Consider the following 27,246-nt stretch of genomic DNA (forward strand, 5'->3'; position numbering starts at 1 on the left):
TTTGACAAAGAACTGGAAATATGCTTAGAGAGCTTCTGTAGTGTTCAGCTGCCTTTCAAACAATTCTTCAACCTACCATATGGATATTATGTAATTGCAAGATATACAGAGAAAAACAGTCATGAATAAAAAAAGGAATGACAAATTGCTGCACAAAGATGCTCTGATCCAAAACAGGCTTAATTCAAAGAAACCTTGTGGCTAGGATGAAAAAGGGGTCACAATGGCCCTTTCCTACCTTACTTGATGCTGTGTCAGCATTTGAGGTTCTTAGCCATAAACATAATTTGTGATACATCACTGCACAGCAAACACAACAGGTAGCCTAACCTTCCTCATCATCACAGTACTAATACACTATCCAGTCAGGATTTTTACTTTCATGTACCATGACTAGAAACATTAAACAAAGACTACCCCCAGAGCTGTATGAAAAGATAAAATCAGGAGCACTCTTCAGAGCCTGGGAATTCTCATAACTTCTGCTGCAATTTCAGCTCCCTGCCCATACCTTTCCTCCTCTCTTACCAACTTTTACAGCTTCACTGTCTTGGCAAATAGCTTATTTTCCTTTTAGCACTGACAGCTGATATTGTAGGAGACAGCACAGTATAAAGTTACTCATTAAAGGAGGTAAAGAACCACCTCCCTTCAACTCCATTTGAACTTTGGACAAAAAGAAGTACAGTCCTTCTTTTCTCCATTGTGAGCAATGGCATGGAACATCAGAAAATACTGGCCTAAGTGCACATTGTACAGATGTTCTCAAGGAGATTAACTTGGGGCATCAACTCCCATCCTTTGCAGGACAAGGTGAGTCATCCCAGCCAGCTACACCAATTTTACAATTTGCTTAAGTCAGAAGGATGAGGTGGGACCCATGTACCAGGTAGGTGTCCTGGATTTCAGTCTGAGTTCATCCACTGACAGAGGAAGAGCAAAGCATTCTATCATTTAAATCAGACCATTTAAATCCCCCCAAAATTCTTATGCACATAAAGACTATCTTGAATCACATACATCTTTGTTACAGCTTTTCCCTTCCCAATGTGTCCATTTTGCAACACTGCCTCAGCAAAAGCAAGAAGAGTTGCAGCAAAGAATCTGGAGGTATGGTAGGTAAGCGGAAGGGCAGAAGGATAAATAAAGGGACAGGACAATGATATGGCACCACTGTAAAGCTCAAGCACGGGGGTCCTTTCTGAGACAAGATGTGTTCCAGATTAGGTGACAGCAAATATCCAAGGGGACAACTTAATCTTTCGTTAGGAAACCACTGAGATCTTCAGAGCACACTTCAGCAAAGCACTGCTACCACTGTCTTCTTCAGAACCTACAACTTAAAATACCCATTTAAGTGCTTTGGAGAAAATAGGCCAGATGCTTTCACCCACTGCAAAACCAACTCTTCTGCCTGGTGCTATTTTGTGCAAATTGATCCCTCATTCAGAAATTAAAAACAAAATGAGCAGCACAAAATGAGCATCAGAGGAGCTCTGATTGAGAAGAAACCCAGAGCGATGCTGATTGATGACTCCCAGAATGCCCTTCCCAAAGCAATAACGAAATACGTGCCTGGGACAGAAGCCCTGAGCACTGCATGGAAACATTAGAACAGCTCGCCTGCACCCACAGACCTCCCTGCCTGAGGAGCATATTTAAAACAGTTCTGCAAAGCACTGCAGCCAGGGTCTCTCGTGAAAAACAAAACAAACATTCCCTTCCCTTCCATCCTCCTCCCCTTTAAATCTAACTCAAACCCCAAATCTGGGGGCACCTCCACTGTGTGTATAATGGTATCTGTCCAACATTCCTCAGTAACAGAACCACTTGGAATGGGGAGGGGAGTGCTGCTCATCCTGGGCAGGCACAGTACAAGGGATAGGGAAGATAAACAATGCCCTTTGGAGGTTTCAAACAGAGCCTACTGCTGGTCCTGAAGGCAATTATTTTAATCCTCAGCTGCAAGTCACTGCGACACAATAAAAGAGAATTAGCAAAGAAAACATTTAATGATAACAATGAGCATTCATGCCTTATTCCTTGACTTGCAGCTGAGAGTATTCAGTAATTCAGAGGTGGTAGAGAAAACAGAAACAGGAAAACCTAGAGCAGTCTCCTCGCCACTAGGAGTGGCAAAAGTTAACTCATCAGTAGAAAGAGTAGTGCCCTAATCATCATTTTCCTGCCAGACAAGCCCCAAACTCTTTCAGAAATGGGGCACATAAAGAAATTTTATATTTAAAAAAAACCAACCAAACAAAATTTACTCTGCATCAGTATACTCAGAAAGTACATAGTATTATCAAAACATTCTGCTGTTTGGATGACAAAAAGAAAAAAAGTAAAAGGACCAAACCAGATGGGAAGAATTTCTTCAGTTTGAACTGGTGAAGATTTCTTCTAAAAAAAAAAAAAAAAAAAAAAAAGAAAAGGTATTCCTTCACATTAATTCCCCAAGTTTTAATGAATCTAAGATAATTTTTTTTTTTTACAATTTCTAACTTAAAAACACCAACTACCCCAAACAAAATACCACACAAAACAGCACAAAACCTCTTTTTATAAAAAGTTTGGATCCAATTTTAATAGGAAAATGTAAGTTTCACTTTTCGATATTAGAAAGATCAGCTTCAGCCTTTCTAAACAAAAAATATATTGCATTAAAAATCTAGAAGCAAATAGTTTAATGTATATATATATAGCCCTACTATTGATTGAATACATTTACTTAATTTTAACTTGATTTTATGAAGATGTACGGTCTCTGTGAAGATTCTTGGATATAAAAGTTTGTATTATTTTTGTCTTTCATAAAAATTGTCTACTACAGAGATGTAATTCATACACTTGATATGTACAGCTGATTTTCTATTCACAGGAAAGAACCATTAGAACACTAGACTTTTCATCAGTAGTCATTACTAGTGATCAATAGATAAAAAACACATAGCAAAAGGCCAAGATCTCAAGGAGCTCAGGCAGCATTTTGGGATTAGCTTTGTGCACTTAACATTCAGGACTACTGAGTACCCCTGGGGATTTATATTGCTAGTCCTAAACATCTGGATTTACATTTAGCTAGTATGGAGTTTTCCAAATGAGTTCTTTCCAACTACATCTTGAATAAAAACCACAAAACACCAGAAAACATTTCATCACTGCTTTTTAGAAGTTACCAGGACTTATCCCCATTTCCTGAGATGACTTGTGGAACATACACAACTCTATATGCCATGTGGTCATATTAAGTCTCCAGGAGAATCAGAGCTTTGCTGTACTGATCTTCAGGTATTTTAAACAAGCATAAATTGTGCTGATGTGAGTAGTCTGTATTTGCAGTCTTTACTTTGAACACTGGCTTTTGGCAGAAGGACCCAGAATAGCCGAATGCCAGCTCCTGGTTCCAATCAGTTCAGAGAGACTTTGGCCTTCAGTGCTGCTACCAGACAACATAAAGAACTGGGAGATGGAAAGGGAAATGGAAAAGCAAAGGCAGTCCTGGCAAATAATTACAATTTCCAGTAACGTGATCCATACATGAATCCAACTCTCAGGCCAATAACTTGTGATAAACTTATAGCTCCATTCTGAGAGCTGAGAGCTTTAGCATGGGGGGGGAAAAGAACAAGCTCTTTCCTTCTTGTTAACTGAATCCTTGTGGGAGAAATAATTTAAGGTTGAGGATATTATTTTTAGCTTTCTTGGAATGTACTCTTGGATATACTTTGTAGCCAGGAATGTTATAAACGGTCCGGGTCAGTTTGAGGAGTCAGTGACAAATTCTGCCTTGCCAAACATGTCCTCTGTACTGCACTGGGTGTTCATCTTTCTCTCTCTAGCACCAGCAAGGGCTACCCAGACAGCAGCAAGAATGCCCAAGCCTGATAAGCCTGCTGCAGAGCACGGGGAAACCAGTGGTTTGGATAGCCAAGCACTCTAACATCCTGTCATTAACAGTCATCAGGGAAAAGTGCCAGAAACTGTTCAAGGTGGCAATTACACAAGGCCAGTTCACAGGAAAAGCTTCCTCCTACCCTCCTGGGCTCAGGGGCTGGCTCCTGCCATGCTGCAGGGAGGGACTAAGCCAGTTAATGCTCCTAGATACTTTAAAATGTCAAGACAGTGCTACAAGTCCATCTGAAATTAGCACCTCATTAGTGATTGGGAAGTTGAAAATAAATCTTTCACAGATTATTAAAAAAGGAATTTTATGTTGCTTAAACATACTTCTTTGAAATATATTCGCATTTGCACATGCTGCTGGGGGTGTTGGTCCACTCATACATGTGCTCTACTCCACATTTTTGAGACAGGAACAGTTGCAGACATATTCAGCTCAAGACCTCCATGTGCTGGGCACTGGAAACTACAATACAAGCAGAGCACTGCCTTTATAACCCCCTCCAGCTCATCCAGTCACAAAATGCCTGCATGTCCTCTCTACCTCAGCTCTCCTGACCCTTGCTTCTGAGGAGAACAGCCCTGAATGTCCAGCACAAGCATGTCCAAAGCTGCTCCTCCTTTTTTATCTGCCAACAGCTGTCAACACACATAATGTCTGCCAAGGATGCAACTCCCATCCATTAGAAGGCAACCGGAGTATGAGTCATCTAACAGAAGACAAACTAGACATTAGATTATCATTATCTTTACTGTGCACAAGCCTGGCCAGCAGCTGACCTGTGTGTAGGCTCCTCTCTCAAAAGAGCTCTCAAGATTTTGGCTAAATAGATGCATCAATGCAAGCAAGAAAAAAACTTCAGCTTTAAAACAGGTCAAGGCACTTGATAGTAATAATTACCTTTTTCATGGTCTGCAAGTTTAAAAATCAACTAGTTTTAAATTTCCTTTTAATGTAAGCTGAATATAAATTTTTTTTATATGCAGTTTTACAAGGGAGGAAAGGGAAATTCTGGATTACTTCTTCAATTTTTTCTTCGCGTTCCTGTTTTGTCACAGAAAGAAGGAGCAATGGGGAAAAATATGAAGAGAAACACTTCAGAATTAAAACTTTTTCATCATTGGATTTCTCTGAAAAGGAATGCAAAGATCCACAAAGCTAGTTTCTACACAAAACAAAATACACTTCCTATATGAAAAATCTTATCTTATAAAAATATTATCAGCTGCTTTAGCATTTTTATATAGATGAGGAAGGAAGACAGAGAGAAACTAAGCTACTTCCCACTGTCAGTATGCAGTCTAGGCACAGAGCTAATAATTGAATGCAAAATTCCCCAAACCCACTTCACTGCTTAGAGGGTAATACTATCCTTATTACTGATTTTAGTAGTTATCACCTTTCACTGATCCCAGCTCTTACTCATAAGCCCAAGAATAAAAACTTCAAATACATGCACATATATCCCTCTTATGTATCTATTTCCTGAGAAATCTCTACAGTGAGAGAATAGTTCTAGCAGCTTTTAAACTAAGTCCCCAGCTTTACACAATAATTTTTAAAATGCACAAATCAAAAGCAAATGTACTCTTGTAGGTCTCAAAATAAGCAATGCAAAGCCTTCACTGCCATTCTCAGGGACACCCTATCTCAGCCATTCCACCCAGGACATGGCACAACAGTGAAAGGCAGCTCTGCTTTCCTGTCCTGTCACATTTGGTAAACCTCACTTTCCCTTGATAAAGCACTTTACCCATGATAGAGTTAGTCAAAAAAGCTTTAAATTACTCTGTAGCATTAGATCTAAGTGACAGGAGCTGTTAGAGATATATGTCTAATGACAATTTATTTCCTCCTCCATCATGATTCTTTCTATGTTACTCAAGCTCCCAACTTCACAGGGAAACAGGCACAGCCCAAACCAGTCCCCCATGCACCACGGTTTACCATCAGAAGGATTAGCTCCAAGTCTCTGAGGCAATACCTCCCAAAAGGTCAACCCACTGCTGGCAGAATCAGCTCTAGCGACATTTGAGTCCTAGAGCCATTAGAGACAGAAGTGGCAGACCCATGCCACGTTGTCAGCAGCCACTTACAGCCTGGTGAGCACCTTCTGCAGCAGAAGACCTGAAAGCTCCCTCTGTCCCAGCTGAGATGACAAGATCTGCTCCTCAGAGAAGGTGCTTGGGATGCATGGCTGACCTGGCACTCACTCTTGACGCTCCTCTCTCCCTGGTTAGCGCACGCACAGCAAACATATGCCACTGCAGCTCCTGGGACAGTTACAATGCGAGCCGGCTGCCACAAAAACACGTGGCCTGGGAGTTTGCAGGGAGCTTGGAACAATGGCTGCCAGGCCAGAAGCATCCCATTTATCTGTGCAGTGCTAACTCAGACGTCCCATGCCAGCCATGTACGTGTCAGAAGCCATTTGCCTCTTCACTGGCAATTTGAGAACCAAGCACGTGGGGCATTGCATCGTTCAACACCGCTCACTGTGATGTCTCCTCTTGATACCACAGTGGACAGCATGTAGGAGGCCCCAAATTGCCTTTTGTGAAGAAAAAGCTATGTGAGCTCATTCCCCTGCCTGCTGCACCAAGCCCAGAGTAAAGTAAAGCCCAGAGTAAAGTAAAGCCCAGAAGGCTTCCGCAGTATAAGTACAATTTATCATAGAGGAAGATTCTCTTGGAGACTACTTTTGTAGGTATTGGAGAGTAGCACAGCTTCTCCAAACAGTTTAACTCACAGTCAAAAGAAAAATTAAAGAAAATTAGAACTTTCTCGGTATGATATCCAATTCTTTTGGTCAATGCAGCCTCCATTTAAAGGCTTATATTAAAAACTTCAAATCTTTACAAAGTCCTTACTCCATTCTCACAAAATTGCAGTTTCTTTAAAAGTTGACAAACTGTTCAACATTTTAATAAGGGAAAAAAGTGTGTATTGTCACTGCACACACAGATAATCATCATAATAATATTGAACTATTATTATTCTGTCCAAAAATGTGTTTATTGAAAGTACTTTCCCTTTTTCCACTTCTGTAATCACACCTCAGCAAAACACAGATTGAGTATTGTGACATAATTGTGGTAAATGGACCTCAAAATTTGTCGCTTCTTTCTAAGAAGGAGTTGGTTTTTTTCTACTTCCATTTTTAACAAGTTTGCAACTGTATCAGTTGTTGAACAGATTTTTATCAAAAATAAATCGGCACAATCAGCAGAGCATCACAATGCACTAGAAGTGATGGCAACCATAGAAAGCACAACTAAAAACTGCATCCCAATTCAAGAAGCTACAAGAGGATACAAAAGCAAGAGTGCCCAAATCTTATGCTCACATGCACAAGCACACACTCATTCCTCTCCAAGAGTTATCCTTTTCCCCACTTCCAAACCTATGCTTTTCCCATTCCAGGCTCTGCCTCTGCTTTCTGGAGTCAGCCTTTTTTGTGCTCATGTTGCTCCAGCTGTTCTTTTGTAGAAGTTGCTAAGTGGATGTGTTTGAAGTTTGGACTTTTTCGAAAAAGCAGGCACTTTCTGTTCATCAACAAGTGACAGTTGCACCAGGAAAAAATCCCAGACTTCAGGAGTCCTTTTCCTGAGATGGTGCATATTTAGACTGACCCCTGCTACCCGCAGAACTCCAGCCAGCAAACTTCACCCAAATAGTGCTGCTGGCAACCTCGCTTCCTGCTGGCTGGAGCATTTCATCTGCCTGCTGGGATATCAGGCTGTCCTCATCCCCAGCACTGGGCTTGGCCATCCAACAGAGAGGAAGCTGCTAGCGCAAACTGCTGCATACCACTCACTCAGCACTTCAGCTGCAAAGATATATGAATATAATGGTAGTTTGTGAATGAAAAGGGACACAGAGGGGTGCTCTCTGCCTCTGTCCCATGGCTTGAGCATCCTTTTAAGCAAGAAAAAAAGGCGAGAAAACAAACATCATACTGAGTTCAAGATGCAGGGAAATGTGACATCCTCTCCTCCTGTCATAGTAGCTGGACTTCATAATTGGCCATTTTGCTGCTTTGCCTCATCACCTGAACTGAGATAACAAAGTAAGTGTTTTTACAGCCCAAGATGCTGTGCCATGCGTACCATGGGCTACCACTTTCCTTTTGCCCAGAGCTTGCATCAAAACAGAACAACTTTCAGCAAGGCGGGGGGGGGGGGGGAGAGAAAAAATAACTGTAAGAAATCAATTTTTAGAAAGAATGCAACATTATGTCATTTTCCTTATATGGCCACTGGTATCCCATGTGGAGACACAAACAATAGCCAGCTTGGCAGGGGGTGGAGTAAAAAGAAGACTTGGGGAAAAAAAAATTATATATATATATTCCCTGCTGGCCCTCACCCTCCATTTCCTCTTGAATTTCTTTGTGACTGCACTGAAAGGGGTCAATAGCTCCCAGCTTGAGAAATGCAGCTTTTGAAAGGTCTATCACCAGCATCTGTATTTAAAGCATGCCTTTTACTTCACAGCCCCCCAGCTAATGCAAAGCTTTTAAAAAGCAAGCAGCAAGATAAACTTTCAGGGTAAAGAAAAAGCGAAGGGGAGAGGAGGAACTGTTCCTATCTGCCTTGGGCTTACTAACACTTTCACTAGAATAAAACTTGACTGGCAAAGCAGGGACTTGGAACATAAGCTGCAGATGATCTAGAATGCTATGGATCATTACCCCTGGCTTTGGTCTCCACCTCCCTATGCTTTAAAGTACATTATGAAACCACATGAAGCAGCCAAGCACCAAACTAGAAAAGTGTCACTTAATTAAAAACAATGGGAAAATTAGCACAGGACTCATTAAGCATATCAAAGCTTTGCAATCTTCAGTGTTTAAGAATTTTGTATCTGACAAACACAAGCAACTTAGATTTTAATAAGCTTAATTAACTTATCTTGATAATGAAAGACTGGACCAGTGGCTAAGTGGCTAAGATTATATTTAGGCTTTCTGTTTGAAGAAGTACTCCAGAAAAGCTATGACATGTTAGAGCCAAGATTTATTGAGAGGGAGGAGGAACAGGACTACCACTTCATCCTTTAGTGCCAGAGGACAGAGCCCATGGGCTGGCACATGCCCAGTTTTTCAGGACCCCCAGGCTCTATTTCACATTGAAGTCTCATTCAAACATCCAATGGAAATTATATTGCAGTTGTTTTTTCTATTAGGATGTTGTATTTAATTCACTTTGGAAGTGGATGAATCCACACAAGGAATTTGTACAGCTCACCAATTGCTGTACTCTCCAGGTGTAACTCGGTCATCTGCATTCTGACATTCATCTATTTTAGAAACTAACTGTTCTCTCTAATAAAACTTTTCCGAATTTGAGGGAAAAAAAATCAAAACAGGTGAAATGCCTCAGAAAGATGCTCTATTTGTATTAACTAAATACACCCAGCTATGTTTCTCCAGCTCAAGCTTATTTGACTTCATCTGATTGTTTAACTGGAGCCTTTCAGTAAATAAAAGAAGAAGCCCACACCATTCAAAAAAGACAAGCCTGAAATTCACAGATGGAAAGGTGCAGTGGTACCTCCAGCAGCACCACACACAGCAAAAAGGTACTTCACCCTACCAAACTGTCTGGGAGAAAAGCCAGAGACCAGAGAATGCTCCAGAAGCACAGAAGTAAATTGCCTCTTTGAGTCTCTAGCACTGGCAGCATACTACTCTGCATTTCACTTTAATTCCCCTCATGCTATCTTTCTCACAGGCACTCGAATACATTAGTCTGTACCTTATCAGATCCTGAATTACAATTGTAGACAAGCTCCTAACTCTGAGAAATGTAGTTCAGAGACGTTTATGGGGCTGTAATGAGTACTGACAGATAAGCCACGCTCATGCAAACACACTTGCAACTGATGTCTGGTTTAACACAATACAGCCCTAAGCCTCCATAATACAGCCTAGGAAACAGAATCCTCCCATCACCTACTACTAATTGCATCTGCAGCGGTCAGGGGTTGAAAGAGAGAAGTAAGCAGATTAATTCTATTAGTCTGTGCAATAGTATCCCAAGGGGACAAGGGAAAATCCCATCATTTAAATCAGGACTGGTAGACGCTGCTGGGAAAGATGTTACATACTAGTAGAGGATTAAGAGTTTGGACTAAAGGGCCTCATTTTTTCTAGATCTGGTTTCCATGAGTCATAGCAATTAGAACTCCAAGGCTTTTGTGTTTGTTTTTTCCCACTTACGGATGACCTGATACATCTTTCCAAGTTGAAAACAACATTATTAAATTAATTTCTTACTAAATCCCTTCTCCATGACATACAATCCTTTATTCTTTTTTCTTAAAAAGTTTTCTGTTTAAATTAAGGTATTTTCAATGCAAAATTATTTTAGAACACAAAATCTACATATTATTTTATTAATACCTCATAAGTAACATTTTTCTTTTTTCAGCATATTCCTCCCACGATTTTAACCTATATTTATCTCAACCATATTGACAGTCTTGATCCTCTGAAAGTATATTTTTGCTGAGAAATGTTCCCCATGCTGTAAATACATTGTTAAGTTTCATCCCTACAGACACGGCAGGCAGTGGTGACAAAGCCCTTCTTGAGCCAAATGAGCAGGAAAAGCAATTTGCTCAATCCAGTGCAAGTGAGCCTGAGCATCAGAAGCACTGTCTGCCTTACCTGTGTGCTGCTTTGAGGGGCCAGACTTTCAGGGAAATACTTGTTCTCCTCACAAAGTCAGGCTGTACTGAATATGCATCTGTCAGGATTCTTGCTTCAGGCCTCTAACACTGTGTTCAAGGCTGATCAACCTGTCAGAAACAGCAAGGAAAATACATAAGACACATACTAGACCTGAGGAGAAGACTGCCACCTTATTTTACTTCCTCCTGCTCGGGTAAAGACCAACTCTTTCTTGTACAACTGAAGGAAATGAGGGGAAGCAGCTCCCAGTGACCCTGAAGACCCTGTCAAGGTCAGGACTAAAGGCAAAATCTTCTTCCTTACTTTCCAGTTCATTAGGCTGACCAGAAAAGGGCTTGGACTGGAAGGCAATAGGAGGACAGGACTATTTCTAGCAGAATAAGAAGGAAGCAACAGAGTTGTTCCACATCTTCCCCTCCTGCTCCTCTGCACAACAGAGTAGAGTCAGGAAGAGGTGCTGTGAGTCCCCAGAAGGCAAGTTCCAGAGCAGAGGATGGAATGTGTGTGATAAAACATAGGTAGTTAAATGTTTAACACACACAGCCTCTTTCTCTTTGTAGGCAACAAACATGCACACACCTGTTACCTAGTGGTTAGATGTTAAAGCACCATTTATTCTGAATGGAGGGAGCCAGAAATTATTGAGGATCAAAAAGAAGGTGATGGAGTTAAGAGGCAGGTAAGCATGGGAGGAAGATACTAACAGATGCTCAAGGGTTGAAAGCAATAAGGCAAGCAAAAGAAGGTAAAATCAGAGCCTGCAGAATGGCACAAAAGGCCAGTGGGAGAGGAGAAGGGATCATGCCAGATTGCGTCTGTTCTCTGCTTGCAGAAATCAGCCAGACACGGAGCACAGAGGTGGGGCCATCACTTTAACTGAGCAATGGTTCCGTAAGAGCTCCTCTCTGGAGAGCAGCAGCAAGTCTGGATCTCATTTTCCCTGACAGCTCCAGTTCAGATATGAAGATGGCGCCATGTAAATCCTTTTCACAATATTAATTCTCTCCTCTCTAGTCTACCTTGTTGATTTGCTTCTTTTTGAAGTACAAATCCTCTGCCCTGCCCAGCCTCTCCAGATCTCAGGGCCAACACCAACTGTCCAAATGAAACATCAGGTAGCATCTCTGACCCCTCTGCATCACACAGCACTTAGCACCTCCTTCAGGATCAAGATGAAAAGCTGGGAAAGAGGGTCTTGTCACAGCAACTCCTCACTGAGACAGGGCTGCAGCAGGACATGTCAAGCTCCCTGTCTCTGTCATGCTGTCTGAAGATGACAGCCATACTGAGCTGAACTGCCATTTGTCAATCCAGGGATTACAAAGCTACCTACAAGCCAGCTGGAAAGTGCTAATGTCACACCAGACCACATGAAAGGAAATTCCTCCCACGCACAGGGTATCAGCCCTCTGTCAGCAGCTCCCTCTCCCCAGTGCAGAGGTGTTGTTTCACACTTCCCCAGGATGAGAGAGAGGCTTTAGTGGGAACACAGGGGCATTGGTGAGGAGTGCTCTGCACCCTGGACATTCATCTTACATGCAATAGAGGGGCAGCATGGTCTAGTGAGCAGAGCAAGGGCCCATCAAATGGTACTTGGGCAGATGTTCTCCATGCCTGTGTCTCCAGTGGACTCTCAGCACTTTCAGCTGTGTCTCATCCTCCCATGGGCGTTTGTTTACAAAACTCTTCTCTGCTCTGTACAACCTGGCATTTCAAATACACAGATACCAGCCACATCCTGGTTTCTTTGAAAGGGAAGGGCAAATATTTAAGAGATGCAAGTGCCTGTATGCAGAAAATTCACATCCATACACTTCTGCACAGGACAAAGTGCCTGCTGCCCAACAAAAACATATCCTGTTGCACACAGTCCTAGTCCTTTCAGACATAAGGTATTGAATATTAATTCCCAGCCTTTGAAGACAGTGAGGGGAAAAGTTTATTCAAGTTTGTAAAGTGATCTGAAACCACAACACGGAAAGTGGCCCAGGCAGGCATACCAAGAGTCATTAAAATTTTGATTCATTGGTATCTTTAGTAGCAATTTTCCCTTTCCATTATGGAAGAACGGTCCTGTCCATGTAGGCAAGCCCCATTCATCCCCTATTACTATTCTGTGATCAGAAGCAGAGGGCTCTAATATATTTAGGGTCACTAATAATGTATTTTGTCTTCTGTGTCTGCTGACTCAGATGAGGAATTTGAATCATCTCTATTCAAGGAACATTAAGAAATAAAAGATATATCAGGCCATATAAATCCTCCTCTCCAGTGGAGGATCATGCCTCTCCCCTCCCCTCTGCTTTGTTTATATGTAATCCAATTGAAAGTGTCTCAGGCAGCAAGAATATTCTCCTTTCTCTCAGCAGACTCCAAAAAAAGTCTGACAGAGAGCTGTCTTAAACACTTGTTGCATGCATAAAGAGTCTGTCTGGTTTGTTTTTTTAAAAAATGTGATTCCGTAGTATCTCACCAGAGCAAAAGCAGTAGCGTGTGAGAAATGTGAATTAAGGAAATAAAAAGCAGGCTTCTTCTCCAAGGTTGATGCGAAGGGACAGAGATGGACAGCAGAACTAGAGGATCCAACTCTCCTCTAGCCTGCAGGTGAATTTTCAATAGAGGAGTACGCCCAGTGGTCTATGGATCATCTGGGCTTAATACATTTTTAATATGAAAACAAAAATAAACAAAAGCTTAATGTGGAATTTCTCCCGGTTGTTGCCCCAGTCTTACATTCTCTCTAATCAGTGCTGGCTGCTATCAGAGACAAGACCCTGGATTAGACATGACCTGACCTGGACTAGCAGCTGATGGGCGCTGCTCCCACAGCACTGCTCTGAGCCCCGCACCCTTGAGGCTTTAGACTCTGTGGCTCCTGACTTTGATTTAAGGGGCACAACTGACTCTACTGGAATTTAGTTTCTAAAAAAGTTTTCTTTTAAATCCAACCCTCGTCACAGATTTATCCCCACCTTAATGTTTCCATGCTTTGGGGCCCCAGTGGTTGTATAGTTTGCAAATTACATTTTTTTCTTCCTTGTATACTTGTACAACCACACACATAGTTGTCTAAAGCCACTTTATCAAGCATAAGCAATGAGAGTTTGCACTACATACTGACACAGACATCGGGAGGAACACAAAGCATTCCCATTTAACATTTTATGCATCAGAAATAACACCAAAACAGATGTAAAGCAAGCCAGTTCCTCATTACTTAACACAACACAAATCTTTGTGCATTAAATACAAGTGAAAGGGAGCTGTAGAGTTGGCATTAGCTTGACAGATGTTAAGATGAGCTGCACCAGAACTGAGTATCTCAGCCTGAAACAGTGCATGTTAAAAAGGCGTCTGCTTATTGTTTGATATGTGTATTTATTTACATAGACAGCTTGCTGACATGCTGAAAAGTTGGGGAGAATGGTGTAGGCTGGCATTTAAAACTCTTTAGCAGGCATTCAGCAAGTGCCTTGTTATCCTTTGGTCATGCCACTAGCTTCCATTTTGTTGCTGAGTAAAAGAGGGCAGCAGGGAAGGAGCCAGGATCCCCTCCACTGTGCAGACTTAACTCCCCTCCAGGAGCTTGCCCTTAGCACACAGGCAGTTTCTAAGATCAAGCCTCCACAAGCATGTTGCCCCTAGGGGTCATCCTCGAATTTCTGGGGCCTCTGTGCCTTTGACATAGTCATGAGAAGAGTCTCTTAAAGCTAGTCAAATGCAGCTCCTTGTTGCATAAAAAGAGATTTTTAACAAGAAAGAAAATTAATTAAGTGGATAAAATCCCACAGGTTGGAACAACAGCTGAGGAATTATCTTTCTATCATGTTGGTAATGAGGACTAAAAAACCTCACACAAACACTAACAGCTTCATATGGGCTCATTGGCATTTCAGATCAGATGTGAGATTTGGCATTCCCAGGAGCACCAGATGCAACTCCAGTTACAGACTATGGGCAAAATGCATTTTGCCCTGCTGAAAACAGTCTTGTCACAATGTCAGAAAATTAAAGGTACATATCTACATACACAATATTTTTTTTTTCCCACAGAATTTATGCCCAGGGAGAATGTGGGTCACAACATCCCAATGCCTCAAGTTGATCTGACTCACCTCTGAAACCTGAGTTTAGATATATCAAGTGTGTGAGAGAGTTCAACATGCTGTGGGGAGCAGCCAGCACATATCTGGGTACACATCAAATTACATGATCAGCCACTGACCAAATCCACCACCTCTACCCTACTGAATTCATAGAATCATAGCGTATGATGAGTTGGCAGGGACCCATCAGAATCATGGAGTTCAAGTCCTGGCCCCATGCAGGACATCTCAGGAGACAAATTGTGTGCCTGAGAGTATTGTCCAAACGCTTCTCGAACTCTGCCAGGTTTGTGCTGTGACCACTTCCCTGAGGAGCCTGTACCAGTGCCCAAACACCCTCTGGGTGAAGAAACCTTTCCTAATATCCAACCTAAACCTCCCCTGACTCAGCTTCATGCTGTGTCCTCAGGTCCGGCCCCTGGCCACAGGAGAAAAGAGATCAAAGTGCCTGCCCCTCCACTTCCCCTTGTGAGGGAATGAGGTTTCCCCTCAATCTCTTCTCCAGGCTGAACAGACAAGGTGACCTCAGCTGCTTCTCATATGGTTCCCCTCCAGACCCTTCACCACCCTCATGGCTTTGGACACTCTCTAATAATGTCTTTCTTATATTGTAGCACCCAAAACTGCCCCCAGCACTCAAGCTGAGGCCACCCCAGTGCAGAGCAGAGTGGGACAATCCCTTCCCTGGCTCAGCTGGTGCTGCTGGGCCTGATGCACCCCAGGACATGTTTGGCCTTCCTGGCTGCCAGGGCACTTCTGACTCATAATCCACTGTCAGCCCATGTCCCTTTCCTGTGGCACTGCTCTACAGCCAGATTACACTTCCTAATCTATACACACAACCAGGGTTGCCCCATCCCAGGTGCAGAATCTGGCACTTGCCCTTGTTAAACTTCACATGGTTGGTGAATGCCCACGTCTCCAATCTCTCAGGTCTCTGCAGGACCTCTCTGTCTGAGGGAGTCGGCAGCTCCTCCCAGTTCAATGTTGTCAGTAGACTTACTTAGTATTCCTTCAAGTCCTGCGTTCAAGCTGTTAATAAAGATGTTGATGAGAGCTGGGCCAGGGACTGAGCCCTGTGGAACACCACCAGTGACCAAATGCCAGGCTGATGTCACCCATTCCCTGTAAGTCTTTGTGCCTGACCTGTGCGAGCCAGTTGCTCACCCATTATGGGATGTGTTTATCCAGTTGTGTGCTGGATGTTTTGTCCAGAAGGATACTGTGAGTGTACCAAAAGCTTTGCTGAAGTCCAAAAAAGATTACATCTACTGGCTTTCCTAGATCAGCTGGGTTAGTTACTGTACTGTAAAAGGAAATGAGGTTTGAGAAGCACCACTCTCCCCTCATGAAACCGTGTTGGCTGTGACCAGAGACTGTGTTATCCTCCAGAAGTTTACCCACCAACACTACTGGCTGCTCAACTGTTAACACTCACAATTACTATTTAATGCTAACAAAATAATACAGATTTTTTTCCCATAACTTGAAATGGAAAAACTACCTGATCTGGGACCAACGACAAGAATGGCAATCATATTCATGGTAACCACTGCAATAAGAGATCCTACTACAAAGAAGCCACATGGCCTACTGAGCACCATGCTGAACTGTGGCAAACTATTCAAAGCTACATTTCAGAAATGCTTTAACTTCCCTGGCAACTAAGGCAAAAGAATTTGTACCCTCTCCCAAAAAATAAAGGGAAAAAATTAAAGTGAACTACTGGCCATCTTTCCCAAACATGCCTTTGCACATCTTCCTGTCTCTTTGTTACTCTTCATTACACAAGAGTCCCTTGAGGTACCACAGAACCTTACTTCTTACTGTGTGCACATAAAAGAGCTCCCTGCCCAAAATGCTAGCTGACTAAACAAATGAAAAGCAGGGAAAAAAAAATAGCATTTCCCTTGTTACAGATGGGAAGCAGAAATCCAGAGAGATATTGGCAGTGAAGAGCTGGCAAGAAGCCAGTGAATGAACTGGGAAGAAAACATCTTCAGTCTTGAAGCTTATTCCTTCAGTGTGGATATCACTGTTTCTTCCTTTTCTGTTCTCCTGTTTTTCACTCAAATTTGTTCCTTTTACAGCTTGTAAAGTTCATCCTTAAAAACAAAGTTGATAGGCTACTGATGCTTCTCGTTTTCATGGGGAGGAGATTTAGGGATTCTGAATAAATAAGCACAAGGAATTCTTAGCTGGCACCCAAATATTGCCCCAAAGAGGCCAAATGCACCCCCCCACCACCTTTAAATGAACAAGTGCTGGCAGATGTTGTTTTGTCAAGGTTTTTAATATACTTAATCATGGGACCATAAATTCACCAACTCAGAACCACTCTAGTGTAGGTACTTCCAAGGTAGATGTTTAATATATTACCCATGTGTTATCAGTCAATACACGACAACCCAACCAGATGAAAAAATTATTTTGAAATTGCATGGAAATGAAAGACATCTCTTTCAAGTGTTTCACTAATTAGCCAGACTTACCAAAGGCTAAGGATAATGGAGTATTTCCCCACTATGTCTGCCTTCATTAATTCAAATGCCCTCTGTGCCCTAAACCTATTGGAAGAAGAAACCAACTGCACTTCTGAGCAATAGGATTAAATTACCTGCCCCAAGGAAGAAGGTTGCCTAACAGAAGCACTTGCCATTATTAATAGCTACTTCAAATAATTTAGAATCATCATTTAACAACCATCAGTACTTCCTCAGTTTTTCTTGAGTTTGAAATACCTGTGGTGCATAAACAGCAGTCGATTTAACTGTTTTTCAAGTTATTTTTTTCTTGATTGACTCAGAAATTATGCTTTCTGTCAGCCTGAAATGTTAATTTAGGTTTGCTATTGCTGCTCTCTCCTCTTTCCTTGAATAAAGGGCAGGCTGATCCCTGGGATACTGCAGCACAGCACTTGGGTTTTCACACTCAAGCTGTCACTCCATTAGCTCTGACAATCTGGCAGTTTTCTATCCTACTTTTTAAAGGCTCTCATATCTCTTGTAGCTTTTTCCTCAGATTCACCTGAGAAGGAACGTTGAAAATTTTGGGCAGGATGTTCCCAGAATTACAGGAGCATCTAAGGGGAGAAAAAAAACAAGATATTCATAGCAGCACACACTGTATGTGCAGCAAGGGTGTATGTCTATTATAGCAATTCAAACATCTGCTGGTAATGAGGTTAGTTTGGAAATGCTTTGATTCCTGCCTAGGGAATTTAGTGTAGCTTACTTGCTCCATGAGAATGCCATGGGCTTCCTCATGAAGTGTTAGATTCAAATATAATTTCATTTATTATAGAGTTTTATGTATAATACATGTGTGTGTGATTCTGGTCCTTCAAAAGATTTCCCAGTGAAAAAGCTAATACAGAATGGAGCACTTGATGGAGTTGTATAGCTCTTCAATTCTCCTTTGGAATGCGTCATTAGTTCTGCATAACTGATATCTCTGTTTTATCTTCTTCAGATCCCCTTTCTTTAAACAAACTCCAGATTCCCCCACTCCCAAAAAAATGTCTCTTAAGTCCTGATTGTTTTTCTTGAAACACACAATAATTTTAAAGGGCTTAGCAGGAGTATTTCAAGAGGAAAAAGTACACAAAACCCAATAATCAAGTGATAAAGGCCAAAGAGAAAGCCATTGCCAGTTATGGAAAAGGACATGCAATGTTGTTCCATTTTCCTCTTGAAATGAAGAGTTAAATCTTGCAAAATTCCATTCCAGTGCCTGCTACTCCACCTAAATCCTCCTGACCACAGCAACAAAGCCACTCTATAGCATGTCTTGGCATTTTCATCATGTTCCCAACATCTAGCTCATGGTTCAAAGGTTTTGGTCCCTCAAAGTAATAAAACTGGTGATGAGCTCATGAAATCAAATTAAGCATGAAAAGATGCTTTTCCAAGACATGGAGGAAACTCCCCTCAAATCTTTCTCTATATTCCCCACTGAGCAGCTCCTTGTGAGCAGTTCCTTGCCCACGTTACATCATTTCTGCATCACTTCAGTGTCCAAACTTGTGCTGTTCTTAACTAGAATTCTTCCTGGAGTCTGGGGTAGCTCTGGCTGTGCACAGGTTCAAGCAAGACACAATAAAGCTTTGATTTCTGCAAATTACTGAACTTTAGTTCTGAATAAAAGCTATCATGGAAGAGTATAATGCAAATACACCACATGTCTAAGTCAAATTAGAGCAACTTTAAAAATTAACAGTGAATAAACTTCCTTGGAACATGGAAGCCAGCAAAGTCACACACCACACATGGAAGTACAGTTTAACTGGCTTGGATGGAAATCACACTGTCATTGGGCAATAGGGCTGTCCATGGCAGAAAACTGAGTAAAGGCAGAGGTGAGCCCTACAGAAATAGCTACTATTAGATTTTCAAGTACCAAGAATCAGATGCCAAAATGTAAATACTATGAACAACATAAATCTTAAAGGCCTCAGAAGTGTTTGCTCTGTCTGCACAACGGAAAGGCACCTATTAATGACAGAAAGCCTGTAACTGGAAGGAATTAAGAACACACAAAATCAGACAAACTAAGAGCAGTGCAAGATAAGGAAGAACTCTCAGTTAACACCAGGCAAGGACATATATCCATTCGATTCTTCTCCCAGAAAACAAAAAGTTGTCATAAGAGTTGTGTTTTTCTTTTTTCCTTCCACTCTCTGTACATTAAAACAAAAAAAATCCCCAAAAAAAACAAAGAAAAAACCACCAAAAAAAAAACCCCAAACCCAAACAAATACAAAAATCTTTCTGACCACCAATCTTTCAGGAAAGAACAAATCTGACAGAATTTTTTCCCTGGAATTCAGTGTTAAAAATGGTCAAAACTTCAAAACTTTTCAATGATCCAAAAGAAACATAACTATCAGTAAATGTTAGAAACATAGGGATGAGGTAATTGTTTCTTTAGCTAAGGCTCAATTTTTTGAGCAACTTACAGCCATTTTGTGTTGCATGGCATTCAGTAGAATTACAGCACATCAGAATGGACTGACTAGGGAGAAACCAGATATTAATTTCTTGCTGGTGTGTTCTGGTGATGGTGCTCTTAAAGACTCATACCAGCTTTCATTACAAGGGCATCTTCCCTATTTGCAAATGTTTTTCATGAGCAGCTTTCCCCCAACCCCTCCCACTATTTTTCTCTTCTGTCCTCTCATTCAGCTGTTTAAAGAGCTAGTAATCACAAACAATGAAGCATAATGGAAGTTGCAAGTGTGGAGCTGCTTATGCAGTTTAGATCAAGGACAATTGTTGTTATTATATGGCACAGTACTCTGGAGATTCTGCAACAACACTGGATGAATCCCAATGGATCACCCAGAACTGGAGAAATGGGATGCCACCCCTCTGGAAGCTGCAGAAATCAAGCTCTTTGGCTCACTGTCACAGTGTGTCAGCAGAGAAACATCTCTCCCTAGCTTTCCTAGTTATTAATACACTTATTAAAATGTGAGACAATGTTTTCTGTTGTAAAATACTGTATTGTCAGAGAATATCCTTCTGGAGGACTTAGGCAATTAGAGAAGGAGCAATTCTGAGCCTTAGATACAAGAGAAGGAGGGATGCCAAGGGAAACTACAATTCCATTGGAATTGAGGGCAAAACACTCTGTCTGCAATAGGACCATAAACATATCTCAAACAGATGTATAGAGGCTGGCTTCATAAAGTTTTAGAAGTGGTCAGTGGTTTTGGGATGCATCAGTACAAATGTCTCAGTCTGGGTGTTCAAGCCTCCTGAGGCAAGAAATACTTAGCTGTTTCTGAAAAACCTGACTCACTGAAAGTTTTTCCAATGAAACCAAAATAATCTGCCCCCCTCTCAAAATTTTAGATGTCACTAACATAAATGGTGGGACTTCTGCCTTGTTCATTAGCCCACAATTTTAGAAGTATTCACAAAATGCTGGATGTGCTGATATGCCTGTCTTTCCAAGCCTGGTCATGAGGAAGTCTATAGAAGCCAAAATGCAACTTTTCACCAGCCTGAACAATAAAGAGACACTGACTCTCAAGTTTCCTCCAGACAAAGTGGGACCCAAGGCTATTCCTTTCAGCCAAGACTCTGCATTCTGTTTTTCTATTACAGAGCTGCTTGCAAAAGTATGTACTGAAAATAACCATGGCCTTATCTTTTGCCTGACCTTCCCCTGTGCATTTTTCTATAATTTCAGCTTCAATTTTTTTTCAGCATTTCAATAAAGGGCACATCTGCAACTCAGTGTTTTGCACCAGCCTAGAAACAGTGAAACTGAGAGACAGGGAAAAATAAAAGACCAACACAACTTGTAAAACAGTTTGGCAAAGACATTGTGAGCTAATATAAGTCTATTTGCCTTAAAATTGGCAACAAGAGCTTTTACTAGTACTTAGCTTTTAACTGCAGTATTCCACAAGAATCTAGAGGAGGCATCATCCCAACTAATTAGATAGGCATTGCCATCAGGAAAACATGACAAGGAAACAACTGCACAAAAACGCTCTTCTGCATTATTTGTCTTGGTCTCTTGGGCCACACAAGCACACAGAAAGACTTCCAGATGAGCTGTGGCATAGCTCCTAAGACAGCTGCTCTGGACAGACAGCTGCATTTCATTTTGGGTGGAGTTAGCTGTTTAAAGGCCCTCAGAAAGCAGCTTTTAGCTGCAAAATGTCGAAGAGAGCTCCTGCAAGGGGAAACTTTTGTTCCCTTTGACTCACCAGGGGAAAGCTGCTGCTTATACTGATGATTACTTAAGTCAGCTCTAATGTCTAGCTACCAGCTGGCAAGGTACAACAGTCTGCACAGAGCTCCAGCTAGGACCATGGAAGAGCTTTCCATCGGAGAAATGCTTTTTGGCACATGGAAAGTGAGTGCAGCAACTGGGAGAACGGACAAAGCCTTGGGAGGCTGTGAAACCTTGCTCTTTCACACCGATGGATGGTGCAATCAAGATTTACAGCCTTTGAAAGGTTTCTCAGCACTTGTGCAGCTCCAGCCCATCCAGGCAAATTGCCAGACAACTCCTCCAAGGCATGAGCATGTCAGTCCCAAGACAGTGAGGAGAGGTGTAGCGTGCATATCCCTCACCTAAGTACACCTCAGAGTGAACTTGCCAGAGTTTTTACATGCTGCTAAAGCATTCACCACACTCCATCTCCTAGCTGCAGCAGAAACCAGCTGCATTTAAATTAAAGACAGGTGGAAAGGAAAACCAAAGTTCAGGCACCAGCTGCCATCCCAGGTAAAAGCAGTCAGCAATGCTACAGCACAAGTGTCTACAACTAAAGGCTGCTTTCCTTCTTGGTCCTCACCTCAAGAGCAAGACAGGTGGAGGAAGATTTTGCATCACTTTGGGCTTTGCTTTCTCAGTGCCTCCTCTGAACAGCTGCCACAGTGTCCTGCTGGAACCCAGGGCCAGCTGAGTCAGGGATCTCCTCTGACTGTCCTGCCTCCCCAGCTCACTCTCACTGCAGTGGACTCCTGTACCAGGGGTTAACTGGAAACAAAGAAGGTCAAACAAAATAATCAGTGTCAGCTATGCCAAATAAGCTGCCAACCAGTAAGACAAGAAAACCTTCACTAAAAGCAATCACAAGATGCAGGAACTACTCTCAGGACCCAGCTAATGCTCCACAGGGCCCTTCTCCACATGCAGATCTTTCCAGAGCCCTGCAATCAGAAATTCCAAGCCAGACAATAATCCTTCCAAGGCAGACATTAAACATTCATTTGTAATAAACACCCTCCTGACCCCCAGGGGCCAGTGAGAGGTGTAGGGAAACACAGCAAACAGAATCCAGAAAGGCCAGATGCCTTGCACTGTGGTTATTTGAATATGTGAAGAAAATTAACAGAAGTGTTTTTAAAATGGTCCATGGACCATACTAAGAAATAGCAATGATATTTTTTATTTTGGACACCTTAGTTCTTCGAGGGCAGTTTTCCCTTATCTGAACAGCAGAAGGGCATGTTTCTCAATGTTATTTTAAAAATGTGTACAAGAATTTCAAACACGCTCTCTGCTTTCCAATGCAATTCTTGGAATGAAATGTCTCCACATTTGCAATCATTTTATCTCTACAGAGCAAGGGGCAGTTGGGGACAGCAGGAGAAAAAGAGATCTGTGAGACCACAAACCAAAGACTGGGACCCATAAGAGCAGCTGGCTATTGCTCATTTAATGGCTCTGGCTTGTCCAGTTAGTGTTGGATTTTGTCTATTGATTTTCTATTCATGGTATTATGGTTTTAAACAGAACTATGGAATTCTAGCAACATATAACAGGAAAAGTCTTGCAAAATCAGATGGAAGGACACATATAAGTCACTCTGCAACCATCACTGAGGGTAGAGGTCATTATATGCAGTTTATATGCACAGGAAATTAATATAACTCAACAATATATATGTATAAATTTTTCATAAAATTACTTAATTTCACATATGCCAAAAAATAAATATTTAAATTAATAATATTTTGAGATCATAGCAGGAAGATGGGCAAAGACAGTGAAACTAATAAAAATGCAGCTGAGTGCATAGCTGAAGCTTTACAGCAAATTTGTTCATTTATGGTAATGTCCACTGTGCATTAGCATTTCCATAAATACTCTGTAAATAAGATTAAAAAGGATTGTTTCAGTTTCTGCTGATAATCAAGTGCTAAAGAATGGCTGCAGAATAAGAATTTTGTAATTCAATGCAAATATTCGTGCAAGAAGCTAGATCCTATGAATTACGCGCATTTAGTCAGGGAGCAGAAATACTATTGTGTGACCTATATGTCAAAATACGAACTGAATCGTGCAGCTGGAAGCTGAACACTTGAATACCAGCCACTGAATACTAAAAAGGAATTGCCTGTAAACAATCAGCAAACCAAGAAGTGATCTATGAATAATTTCAAATAACTTGTGCAGTTGAAAAGTCAGTAAGTTATTTGTAGACAATTTATCAATAGAAGAACTCACATAAAAATGTATTTTAAAATTTCTACAAATTATTGTGTAGATATCAAAAGAGTATTTATGATTCATCATGAAAAAACATAATTATACTGGGGGTTGAAAAGGCATTTTCTTTCTTGCATTATATTCTGTAACCAATCAGGTGCATTAGAATAATACCTTTAGATATAATTCTGCTGATCCCCAAGGCATAAGCCATTAGTGTGTGATGGAGACATGATGTTGAAACTTGATGGCTGAGTAATCTGATTCGCTCTCACCAAATTTGAGCAAAATCTGACGTCAAGGAATCTGTACTTGAATGTCCTAATGTCATTATTCAATTTCATTCCTGCAGGTGACCATACCAGATAACAATTTCATTCTCTTGATTTGGAGAAGAGCAGTGGCCTGCGATTCAATACACAGCACAGCCCTCTTTAATCTTTTAAAAATTTAAAGCACCTGATTTTCCACCATTGTAAAGGTGGGGGAAAAAAAGACCAAAAGCCCTCCTAGCAATGTATTTTCCAAGAGCTAAGAGCTGTAGGACAGAGATCTCAAGCTGTACATGACAGCTATAAAAAGAAGATTGGTGACCTTCCTGCACTGCTAAATCAATTATTTGTTGAATTTACCACAATACTGCATGAAGAGGCAGCAAGCAGTCACAAACAAGCCTCAGTTCCCCAGGTTCATGGGAGCAGTTTCGGATGGAAAATTCATGAGCCTCCCAGTTCTTGAGGAAAACAGCAACTTATGGAATACAAGGAAAGCTGGTCCTGTTCAGTTTAATGAGATCTACTCCAGGAGCAAAAGGAAATACATTTTTAGAAGGGTCTTATTCTGAAGGAAAATTCCTGGAGCCACATATCTTGTAAAAACACTTGGTTTCCTTAACCTCAGTAATGAAATGGCAGGAGCCAACATTGCTGCAGAGATTTGGCAACATTTTAAAATTCTTTTATCATTATGCTTCTCTCATCAATTTTGCATTTAATTTGATCTTCATTTGGTTGTTACACCAGTTCCTCTATTGCTATAACAATGGAGATCAGTACGTGACATCCTTTGTTTCACATAGAAGCCTTTGCTTCCTTCCTCTTGACCTGAAATTAGGAGCACTGCAGTGAATGGTCCGAGAGGAATGAATCACATTGACTAAATAACCCATTTTGCCAAATCACAGAAACCAGAGCAGCAGAATGGCAGAAGAAACCTCCTTCCCACACAGTTTGAGAGTTTTGGGATTCTACATTGTGTCACATATCTTCATTCACTGGGGTTCTACCACCTGCCCTTCCTAAAAAGTTTAGATCCCTACTCGTTACACCTCAGCAGTACAATGTATATCCACAGCCTTCCATGAATTATACATTTGGGAAAATGTTAACAACCATGAGACTTTGTTACATTTCCTGTATGTTTTACAAGGGGTCTCAAACACTCGTACTGTTCCCTTCAAGTCAGGTAATAGACCAGATGAAGGACTTGCTCTCAGGTGTATCTTGGTATCTCCCAAAAAGCAGGAGGGCAACTTAAGAAAATGGTTACTTTTTTTGCTAAATACTGCTTTTCCCTGCAATTGTACCTCTCCTTTTCCACATGAGCTTTACTGGCAGTAGATGTTGTAACAAGGACAGATTACAAGTTGCATTAGCACACCAGTGAGGTATAACAAAGCCTTCATACAAGACTGATGTATTTGGAATTGCAAGTGAGACAAAGTAATTGAAAAGGACATGAGAGTTGTCACAAGTATGCTCTGTGTTTGCTTTGCAGTCCAGCATTTTGGAAGTGGCTCTGGCACAATTGTCTAGTCAAGATTAATCACACTTCTGCCAGCACTCAGCCAGGCTTCAGTGATGTCCCTTCCCTGGACACTCTCTTCTCCTGTTTGGGTCAGCAGTTAGAGGAAATCCAAGGAAAACAAGCACCTCCTTTGGGGCTGTATTTAAATAAACAGACAGCTCCTCCAAAGCAAATGCCACTGTCATAAAGAATCCAAATCATTTTTCAACATTTCACAATGTGTTTAAGGAGGAGAGATGCTGTCAGGCTGAAAAGCTCAGGCAGCAGGCCATTAGAAACCAGCCACATTTCTTGGGGTGACCCACTTTAACTCTTTCCTGTACAGTTCTTGCCCCCCTACCTCTCAGGATAAAGTAGCAGTGTAGCTGTTTTGCACTCCCCAGCTGCAGAGGCTGGGCAGAGTTTGCCCAGGAACCCTTGGAGATCTCCCAGCCCAGGCAGGGTTACAGGCAATGAAGATCCTAACCTCATCCTCCTGCTAAACTGAGGAACTTGTTGTCATGAGAACACCAAGCCAATACACCACACTTTTGGAGCCTCACAGAAAATGTATCTTTTAAAAATGAATAAAACACCTTTCTTACTTCTAAAAAGGAACTGTAACACCACAAGGAAAAGCAAGTAATTATCAAAAACTTTACTCTGCCATAGTGACACAAACAATTTTATTATCTCCTCTCTCACTAATGTGCCACTAACCTATACTGGCTTCACAACTACATTTTTTCCAACAGATGGTCTAAGTGATTAACACAACTTTGCTAAACTTGGGGAAAGTGTTCTCAACATGTATTTATTTAGTTTCAAAGGCTGATGCTTCTATTTCAGATATGAGAAACCACATTTACATGTTTAAAAGACCACCTCCCCCAACAGTATCAATAGACCTAATAAAAGATCCAACCTACTTTTCCTGTCAACCTTATCCAAGAAAGACGCTGATAGTTGTGTTGCAGTACAGCTCTTCCCACTGAACCTGCTTTACATGTCTCCACTGGCCTGTGTTCATATTTCAGTCAATAAAGGATGAAACACTAAAGCAACAGCTTCCACCTTGAAGAACCCCAAATCATTTTCTTGCTGTAGCATTTGTATTTGCTACCGGTACAGGCAGGATTGCATCTTCCTCCTCTTAGGCCAAGTGCTCAGGGAGGAGGAGATCAGCAGGAGCTGAGCCTGCACTCACAAGCAAGAGGCCTTGTTTCAAGTCCTTTGTACAGTATTTATGAAGTAAGAATGGAAACTGAAGGTGGCAGCTGGTTAACATCCTCTCACACCATTACAGAATGGTTTTATCCAGAAGTTAGCGGCAGCCTCATAATTAATTGAGGCTGCAGAAGGAATGCAGGCAGACTGACTAATTACCTTCAATATTCTGGTTAAGACTCTTGTTGTTGGAACACGTGTTAGGGGATCTCTAGTGCTCACAAGCAGTCAGAACCCTTTTTTCTCATCTCCACTAACAATGCATTTCTAAATACCTAACATATCTCCCTCAGCCAGAGCTTTCACTCTGTGTTGTATTGCTATAGCCATCACTTTCCTTTGCCTCTCACAGCATGGCCTTGCTCCTAGCAAGTCCATGATTTACCTGTTACATACTGACCAGCAGGAGAAATCAAGGATGAATACTGAGGGCAGCATAAAATAATGTCAGAATTGCCACCACCAGCCCTCTGAGCTGGACATATACTTGGAAACAATCAGAAAATCATTCTTGCACTGAGAACCTTGTAAGGTTCAGCAAAGCGAGCACAAGGCAAATGGAACAGAAATAT

General features: G+C 41.5%; 1 protein-coding gene across 9 annotated transcripts in view; it reads right to left on the bottom strand.

Moving 5' to 3' along the window:
- Positions 1 to 27,246, bottom strand: part of TSPAN18 (tetraspanin 18) — a 120,805-nt gene that overhangs the window by 48,194 nt on the left and 45,365 nt on the right. For 5 of the 9 annotated variants that reach the window (XM_021533229.3, XM_031505040.2, XM_021533231.3 and 2 more), the window contains exon 2: positions 10,578 to 10,708. The exons of 2 other annotated variants lie outside the window; for them this stretch is intronic. The gene's annotated coding sequence lies outside the window, so the exon portion shown is untranslated. Of the gene's footprint in view, positions 1 to 2,359; positions 2,383 to 10,577; positions 10,709 to 22,022; positions 22,047 to 27,246 lie in introns of those variants that run through there. 2 more of the 9 variants (XM_021533233.3, XM_077784221.1) reach the window with 2 other exon arrangements.

This window comes from Lonchura striata, chromosome 6 (assembly GCF_046129695.1).
Source record: "Lonchura striata isolate bLonStr1 chromosome 6, bLonStr1.mat, whole genome shotgun sequence".
NCBI classification, from domain to species: Eukaryota; Metazoa; Chordata; class Aves; order Passeriformes; family Estrildidae; genus Lonchura; species Lonchura striata.